The sequence below is a fragment of the Fukomys damarensis genome, unplaced genomic scaffold, assembly GCF_012274545.1.
Source record: "Fukomys damarensis isolate Sample0158 unplaced genomic scaffold, DMR_v1.0_HiC HiC_scaffold_27, whole genome shotgun sequence".
NCBI lineage: Eukaryota > Metazoa > Chordata > Mammalia > Rodentia > Bathyergidae > Fukomys > Fukomys damarensis.
This window is the reverse complement of record NW_022900939.1, coordinates 1,743,904-1,753,531: the sequence shown is the minus strand read 5'-3', so window position 1 is coordinate 1,753,531 and position 9,628 is coordinate 1,743,904. Positions and strand designations below refer to the sequence as shown.

The following is a 9,628-nucleotide window of genomic DNA, read 5'->3' as shown; positions in this document are numbered from 1 at the left end:
ACCAAAAAAAAAAAAAAAAAGTAAGTCATACAGGGACCACATCTTCATTTTCTTATCGGCAAAAGCCTTCCAAATTCTAGGTCACTAATATTATCCATACCTGTAAAATTAGCCCTGCTATTTGTAATAATAGAACTCTGAAACATCAATGCACTGACATAACAAATCACTGCAATCTGTGTTTACCCAGTTTTGTTATGGGTGAGAGAGTTTGAACAATAGAGACTCAAGCCCTTTATGATGGCCGGTGGCCAAGGGTGGCTAGTGCCCAGAAGTTTTCTCAGCAGTGGGAAGCAGTTTGATTTCTCCTTTTAAATCATGCTTTAAATTGGAGGGGGCTCAGGGGAGAGCAAGTGAAATCTTACAGAAGCAGAACCCGGCCAGGTTAGTGGGGGCACAAGGAAGTTTCACACACACTAGGTGAGCTACAAAACATCCAGCAACTGCAGCAAGTTTACTGCCAAACGGGATGTGGGGATTTGGGGTGCTCTGTTCAAGTGAAAGCACTTTGATCCAGAGCAGGTACAAACCGACCTCAAGGCGCAAGATGGAGTTGGGCTGGCTATCACAGCTGGACCCCTTTTGTGTGGTGAGAACTTCCTACACCATTCGAGGGGTGAGATTATTATTTTTTACCCCTAAGATCAATAGGAAATTTATTCACCTTGAGCAGTAAGCACACTGTAAGCTCATTCTGAGTTTTTGAGAATTGTACTGCGCAAATTTTCCTATTTTATGTTTTCTAAAAAAACATAATCCCTTTAACACTTAATCGCTTCTGAAACTCAGTGGTGGTCAGTAACTCTCCATGGTACAAAACGTGAATCTTAGATCTCCTGTGTAGTGGAGTTGCCTTTCTTGGAAAAGAGCAACTTCTTAGGCTGCATGCAGAATTTTTAAAAAGTCTGTTTGTTTTTGTTTTGGCAGCTTTTAATGAAGGATCTAAAATTTAAACCTACAGCGAATCTGCCATTGCTAACTGGAACACGGCAGCAGTTAACTCAGGAATGCCCTAATTTCTAGGGACTGCAGCTATTGCACATGGCGCCCCACAGCCTGGCACTGACCAGCCGTGAGAGGCTCCTGAGGTCCTGGTTTGTTTACTGAGACAGGCAATGTGTGTGCTGACTCGGGGCTGTCTGTCCATAACGCTCAGATAGAGAAGAAATAAGATGGTAACATTTTCTGTATCATGCAGTGTATGATGCTACAGTTGCAGCTGGTGTCAGGGCCACAGAGGGAAGGGAGGAGGACCAGGCTGGGGAGTCATTTCTGCAAAAGAAAAATTCTGCATTTTCTTATTAAGGAAAAACAAACTAGAATCTGCTACACTGTGCTTTTGGGGTCATTTCTAAAGGATTCTGACAGTGTAAAACCACAACTGGTGATTGCCAGAGACGGCTGTAGTGAGGCTGTAGTACCCACCTGCTCAGTGCATGACACAGGGTTGAAGAAAAAACCTAAGATGGAGTTAAAGAAAAAATGTGAACTGGGACGGCCAGTGCTCCTTTGGCAAAAGGCACTGGCCCGTCTCTTCCACCAAATTTTATTATTCATCAGCCAGGGTGAAGGTGCAATAGGTGTATAGACGAAGTAGTAGGTGAAGTTAGCATGGAAACGAATGCAGGCAAGGCTTTAAAGAGCAGCTAAAGCATTTTCAGATTAGGAACAGAACAGACAAAATATATGGCTGTAATTGGAGCACTGTCCTTTGAGCCGTGAAGCCACCGATTGTGGGGGTGCAGTCTGGGTGCGATTCCTCCGGCCTCAGCTGTGATGTTATCTCGGGTCAGCCCTGCGGCTGTGTGTGCCTGTTACTCTGCTCGCTCCGGCAGTGCTCAGTGCTCGGTGCTTGGTGCTCCGGAGGTACTCTGTGCGTCACGGGGCTTCAGCCAGACTCGGTTCTTTAGGCGAGCCAGTGGGGGGATTTAACTATGCTGCCCACGCTGTGTACAGCGTGTTTGGGCATCATCAGTATTGCGGGCTCTGCAGGTGATCATACAATGAAGACTACAGAAAATTCATTATATCCTAAGGACAGAAATTAAGGACCCCGTGTTTAAAATCTTTTAAATTAGATGTACCTTATCCAGGAAGATGAAATCTTTTCACATTGATGGCTGAAGCTCTGTCGGTCCCATTGATGCCTGTATCTGTTTTTATGAAATTTTCATACTAGGGTGTTTAATATCAGTCTGTAGTGTATTTGAAGTCACAAATGTCACACCTCAGATCTTGATGGTCTATTTAAGGACTGCTTTAACGATCGGGAGTGTGCTGTGATTTCATACACATTTTAGACATATTTTTCCTGTTTGGAAAGGGCCACTGAGACTTTGATAGAAGATATTTCTATCTCTGTATCAGAATGAATAGTAGAGAAATTTAACTATCAAGAATTTAAACTCATGCATATGAGAAGCCTTTCCATTTTTTATGTCTTGTATAATTTTTTCTGCAATGTTTGAGTCTTCGATGTATAGACTTTTCTCCAAATGCGTGGAATTTTTTCTTATCTCTCTTACTAATTGTGGTGCTATAATAGAGGGGTTGTTTTCTTGATTTCCTTTGCACATAGATCATTACTGAAATAAAGTAATGCAATCAGCTTCTAATTTCCTGTCCTGTCACTTTGCCACATTGATCTGTTAGCTTGAAAGTATTTTATAGCTTTTGGGGGATTCCACTTGTAGGCTAATGTGATGGGTGAATAGGGCCAGTACTGTCACTCCATTCGTTGTTTGGATGCTGTTTTGCTCTTTATTTGTTCCTCTCTGACTGCACTTCCCCCTATATCTAAATTTGGGTGAACATGAGTGGTGACAATGGGCCTGGCTTTCTACCAGTTTATAAAGGTTTAGTTTTCCCACTGAAAAGGATATTAACTGGGCTTCTAAGGTTTTTTTATATATAGTCTATTAGGCTGGAAAATATCCTTATGTGCCTAATTATTTTCATTTCCTATTAAAAAAGCATAGGGAATCCTGTGAAATGTTCTTTGTGCACCTTTTGAGGTGAGCGTGTGTTTGTTTCATGTCTCACTCTCCTGATGTGTTCAGTATCATTGGCTGCCCACATGGAAACAACCTTGACTCACATGGATAAATCCCTCTTGCTGTTTCAAAACCAGACATTAGTGACTCCTGCTACAAAAGTGAACCTAACATAGATTAACAACCTAAACATACCACTGAAATCATGGAAGTCCCAGAATGAATGTGAGACATTTTCTTGATTAGATTTGACTTTGACATTTTGGATGTCAAATCTAAAGCCCATGCAATAAGTAAGATCCAAGGTAATCCAGTGATATTTCACGAGGCTACAGAGCTCTGCACAGCTGTTGAGGAGAAGGTTACGTGAGGACCTGGACTGGAATAGGAACTGTAGTCATGGTTCCACACATGGAGCCACGACTCAGAAGGTCAAGGCTGCAAACACTCCTGAGAACCATCTGATAACATTTCTCTGTTTTGAGAAAGTATATGAATAACTGGAACCAGGTGTTCATAAAAATATTTTCTAATGCTTTGCCTGAGATAATCTGTAAGGAGCCAACTGTTTATTCTCATGCAAGTATTGTGCATGTATCTAATAAAAACCGAGGTTGGTGAGATTTGGCTACTGCTTGCCTGTGAGAGCTTCAGCCCTCTACTCATTGGCAGAATTACATTCCTACTGCCTGGCTGCCATTCATGTCCCCAACGACAGCACACAACAGAGATCACGTTCCAGAAATTGAAATAAAAATTTTGGAAAAAATATTTACTGGAAATATATCACACAGAGGCTTAAGGAAAAGCCCACATAGATATCTCAAAAACTAAATGACAGAAAAAGATTCACTTTAAAAGTATCAAAGGACTAGAATATTTTTTTTGGTAACAGATGAATCCTGGTAGTCAATAAGAATTAAAAAAAAGATTTTCAAGAAGGCTAATCAGTAGTACAATGTAAATTCCACAATGAGCCGTGGGCTCACAACTGCTTGGATGTAGCATTTTATTAGCAAAGATCAGAAATTGACAAGCCCTGAGAAGGCTGTGAGGAAAAATAAACATCTGTTATATAGTGATGTGTAAATTTGTGCAAGCATCATGAGAAATAGCATGAAAATTATATAAGAAAATTTAAAATAAAACTCGTATTGCTCAGCTATTACTCTTCTACCTATACTGAAAGAAATGAAGGCAGCACCTAGTATAGATGTCATCATTCAATGTCCAAAGCCGCATTATCAACGATATTCAGCATAGAGAAAGAACACGAGCGTCCACCATGAAGAGACGAATAAGATTTTTGCACATATACCATGGAATATTTTTCCACAGCACAAAAGAAAAAAAACGCCAGCATTTGTGACAGCTTGGATGAAAGTGGTAAACATCATGCCGAGTGAGATGGTACACACAGACAGACACTGTGTGACTTCATGTATATGTGGATCCTAAAGATAAAAACAGAAATGGAGAGGAGAATGATGGTCTCCAAAGATGTGTAGTTCAGATGTATCTGAAATGATGCAAAGGTGAAAATTTTCAGGGTTCATAGTCTAGAAACCTGAGCATGGGAACTAGAGTTGGCAATGTGGCACTACAAGCTGGAAATTTCCCAGAAGATTTGACTTCAGATGCTCTGGTGTTTAAAAAAAAAATGTGGGGGAAAGGATATGGATTTGCTTAGTAGTAGTAATCATTTCACTGTATATATGGACCTCAGTGCTTTACCACTGATCATACTTTATTGTGGTACTCTGTGATTGACTTTGTCTTTTTGTCGTATTGGGTATTGGACACAGGGCCTTCAACTGAACTATGTATTCACTCCTTTCAAGCATTTTTTAAAACAAATTTTGATACTCATTATTCCTAAATGCTTAAATTACCTAAGCTGGGCTGAAACTTGAGATCCTCCTGACTCAGCCTCCAGAGTGGTGTAATCACAGGCATATGCCACCACGCTTGGTTAAAACATTGTGTAGTATAATTTCAACAATTACAATGAATGGTGTTCCCAAGAATTTATATGAATCATGAGTCCTGAATTACACTCTCAGGGACAGACCTGAGTCCTGCAACACCTACGAGCTTCCTGATATGTTTCTGTTTTACGTAAGCAGGATGTGTGACCTCGGGAGTGTCTGTCCCTGTCCTCAAAGGTGTTCATACTGGGGGTAGAGTAGGAACCACAGAGAAGTCAACAGCGACAAATCAATGACAATAATTTTTCTTGAAAGGCTTCAGCTCCTCTGTACTAGATAGACGGGGATCTCCTGGACGATGCAATGGGAAAGACCAGGAGAGCACATGAAGGCCTTTTGTCAAACCACGCAATGCGGAGGGACACCAGTCCATCTCAACGTCCATCGTACGCGGATGTGGAGAGTTCAGGCTCCTGCAGTCATCAGCTGAGCATCTGTTGCGGGGAATGAAGAGAGGCCGCAAATCAGGACGTGGGATTGCAGCCGGCTTGCTGGGTCTCCTCACGGCCCCTGGGTTTTACTTTTCCTTCTCTCTGATACAGAATTACACCCCGTCCCTGAGCTCCCCACCGCTTGTCCAGCCTAGTCTCATGTGTGACTGCCAAGCAGTAGGGGTTCTAAACTCAGACCAATAGTACGAAATAGCAGTTTAGAAACATGCTCTTTACCCTTAAATAAACATCTCGGATCTACGAAGTGGCAGAGATTGTCCCTAGCCCTCAAGATAGGAAACACTTACTCAGGGAAATTTTCATAACTCTTCCTAGCTGGAAATTAGAAGCAGAATCCCAGGGAAGATGCACTCAAACAGTGTGAGGATGAACTTCACAACCACAGAGCCATGAGGGAGAGAAAAATGCAAGAACTCTGAAGAGATGTTTCGGGCACAGGCACACTTTCAGTCACATTTACTCATGGAAAAACTGTGGGAAAAATGCTCCACCCGTTCCATGTAAATGTCATCTCTCTCTGACTGTGTTCTCAAAGGCGCAGTCTCAGCATCTGAAATCAGGTGAATGAAATGAGCTGTCCTTAGCCAGTTTGTTTCCTGTTATAACCAAGATCCAGAAGTCTGCTGAGCTCTGAAACCAGCTTTATTGAAATTTCTGAATCTGAGACTACATGAGAAGCCATTTACGTCTCACAGAAATGAATGAGCATCGTGGGGCTCGTGTGTCAGCCTGAGTTGGGGGATATCAGAGACTGACTACAAAAGGAAGCTGGGTTTTCCAAATCAGTTCTGAGTGGAATAGAATCCTTGAATTGCTATCTTTTTACTTTAAAGATGATGGAACAAAAATTATTAGATGTATTCCTGGCTGCCATTTATTTCACCCTAAATAGAGGATTATTTAGCATTACCTGATGTTCTCAGAAATGAAAATCTTGTTGCACAAATGAAATTATTCACTTAGTGTCCGTCTTTGGCCTTCTCTGTGTACAAGCCTACAAGTTACTTTGCACAGATGGATAAGGGCCAAGAAATGGCACACGTGGATCTGTGAACACTTACAGATGTGATATCTGCAGCGAATATACTCATCGTCCCTGCCAATGCAAACACACTGGCACCATGCATTATTGTTAAGGCCACTGCAGCCAGACAGCTCACAAAATTTGTATACATGCAGGTGAGAATCTGCAAGAGAGAAAGAAAACTGAGTCCTCACTCATGCCCTCTGGAGACTGGTATATCACTGCACAAGTGTGGATGTGCATGTACTCTCTTAAAATACAAGCAAAATTGAAATCTGTAAAATAATACAAAAGGTTCTATGCACTGCACGTGCGTTTACACTTGTGGGCCAGAAGTACACAAATGATCCTCGGTGCTGGGAAGCAATCACTTCGGGGCCTCATGGCAGATTAAAGCCTGAGAAGTGTTGGGCTGTTAATCGTGCATGTTGAGGCGATACAGGTCTTGTGAGTTGTACATTTTCTAAATGACAGGGAAACTCACCCCATTGGTGCTCTCTGTCTTTTCAGTCACAATGGTCAGAATTCCTGATGTGATGTACTGTATAAAGGTGAGGGTCAGTTGATTAGTCTAGAAATACATCACCTGTACTCACTTTGACTAAGACTGAGTGTTTCCCAATGTTCTTCCCCAAACTCTGCGTTCGTAATCAATGCACGCAAGCATTCCTCAGGGTTACATTTGCATCTGAAGCAGTACAGGACTACATACTGTTTATATGTACTCACGATGAGTGGCACCAGAAGGTACACATAGGGCAATACAGGATGCAACTGTATCGTAGAAAGTTCATAATGAGAAAAATTGGAGATAACTACTGTCCATAGGACATTTAGTGCCACACCAAAGGTCAGTTGGAGCACCTAGAGAAGGAAAAAGTATATTTCAGGTAGGAGGAATAGGTATAAGGAACACTTACTCACCAGCAAGGAGGTTCTGATAAATCTGGACTCCCTTACCAGGGAAATTCTCTAAAGATTAATGCCTAGGTTAATGTTCCACATTTCCAAAAGAACAGTATTGGTAATTTCCATACATCACAGGTATGTATATTTTCTTTATGTTTAAAAAGTCAGTAGACTCTCACAGGTGTGTTTCCATTGCCACACCAAACTATTGGGTGATGTATTCACCCGACTTAGAACAAATTTAGGAGAACAGAAAACACCTCAAATAAGACCCTCAAATAAAGCTCACCCCTATACAATACCACACTTTACTCAAGGCAATATGCACACGGTGTAGATCCTCTGGATGGCTGGTTTCCATGTCTGAAAGGTCCATAGTGATGTTGCTGATAATGTTGGTTTTCACAAGCTGTGATTGTGTTGATGTCTGAAGTTGTTTAGTTCTGAAAAATAACATCAAGGAACGATCTCTGATTCCAAACAATGTTTCCATGCATGAAAATATCCAAGTAAATTTAGATATTGTGACACATGCTAGAGATTAGGTTGTGTAATTGTTTCAATTATGTGTCTTTGTTTGTTTGTTTTTGGTACTTAAGCTTGCAAGGCAGGCAGCAGATCCACTGAGCCAAATCCCGGCCCCTAAAGAAAATATTTTTGAATGTTGAGTTTTTTTGGGGAGATACCGGGGATCAAACTCAGGTCCTTGCTCTTGTGAGGCAGGCAGCAGCTTTTCTTAATAAGTGCTACCCTTGCTGACTGCAGGCATGTCATTATGGAACATCAGATCAAAGAAAGGCTTTCTTTGTGTAGAAGGTTTTCATGCATACAAATATAGAAAAGTACAGTGTTATGAAAAGTGTTAGAGATTAGACTGCACTATTGCTTCAGCAATGCTGGGGAGATCTTGACATTTAACACACATTCAGCATTATTTTTTGGCCAGTCAAGAACAGAACACTCTGTTATATAAAATTGCCTGAATGGGTGTGTAAGTAATGTACACATGCTCCAAGGGGAATCTAAAGGTTCTAGAATGAATTAAAGTGTTTTATGTCTTGAAATGATGATTACTATTTCCAGGATAGAGCTTAAAATCAATGGACACTAACCATTAACCTTGGTTTTTCTATCCCAGAGAGACATGGAATGAAATATCTTATTAGTTTTGCTGCAAAAGAACTCTTTTATTTATGGAAAGATTTTTTAAGTTGTATCTGATATTAGTATTTCTGTTTTGTCCCTTGCTTCAAGGTTCAGTAAGTTTAGGAAATGAAACATTGTCTTCCTAATCCCTACAGTGACTTACACGCTCTCTCACTCTGGCTTCTCTTGATAAAACTCCACCTGTCCAGCACACACTATACCCGGTCACACAGATCCCTCAAGTACCATATGTCCATTGTCCCTGTGCCACGCCCATCTGATCAGGGACACCTGCTCTATTATTTTCATGATCCACTTACAGAAATTACACATACAACAGTCCTATCAGGGATGATTTCAGTATCCTTCAGCAATGAGTTTTCTGTTTCTTTAAATCATGGACCATTCTAACCTTAAACATGGGTAGTGAAACCTTTTCTAGCTTCATCATAATGCAGATTCAATCTCATATGCACTTCTATTTGATAAGAAGCTAGATATTCTTCCTCATACTTCTACACTGTTCCATTTTAGAGTACATAATGAACAAAATTCTCAACATGTGTAGCGTATTGATATAATCTAATTTAGTAGGATGATATACTCCTACAGAATTAGAAATATGAATATTTTTGTAATATTACACATTTGCTGCTTCTTTTAGAGAATGTCACAGTAATGCCTTTGATTTTTAGCAATGCTAAGAGAACAGAAAGTATCATTAATTTTTTAATGATAAGTTCAGAAATAAAAGTCATGAACATGTATAAGCTGGTATTTAGATTAGGGAATTACACATGGATCCAAATGAATATAATCATTTGTGGCTCTCAGGGCTACCTCTTCATACTGAATTACCTGTGATACTCTGACTTTCTTCATACTTTGATCCATCACAGTTCAACAATCCACCCCCCCACCAAATCTGTTGTTCCCTTTCCCAAAACACAAACATAGTAAAATGTTTAAAAATTTTTTCCGGTTACACATATTAACACAACATTATAATAAGATTGAAATAAGTGCTATTACATTTTCTTTCTTTTTGATAGGTATGGTTAATCAGGACATAACACATATAGGTGATTATGCATTCTACTCCCCAGTTATTCAACA

General features: G+C 40.4%; 1 long non-coding RNA gene across 1 annotated transcript; it reads right to left on the bottom strand.

Moving 5' to 3' along the window:
• Positions 1-4,362: 4,362 nt before the first annotated feature.
• LOC117283516 lies at positions 4,363-7,542 on the bottom strand. The gene is made up of 5 exons (XR_004514529.1): positions 7,187-7,542; positions 6,942-6,998; positions 6,495-6,620; positions 5,721-5,983; positions 4,363-5,415 (listed from the first exon to the last, which is right to left on the bottom strand). It is a non-coding gene; the product is annotated as an uncharacterized LOC117283516 (long non-coding RNA).
• Positions 7,543-9,628: the final 2,086 nt, after the last annotated feature.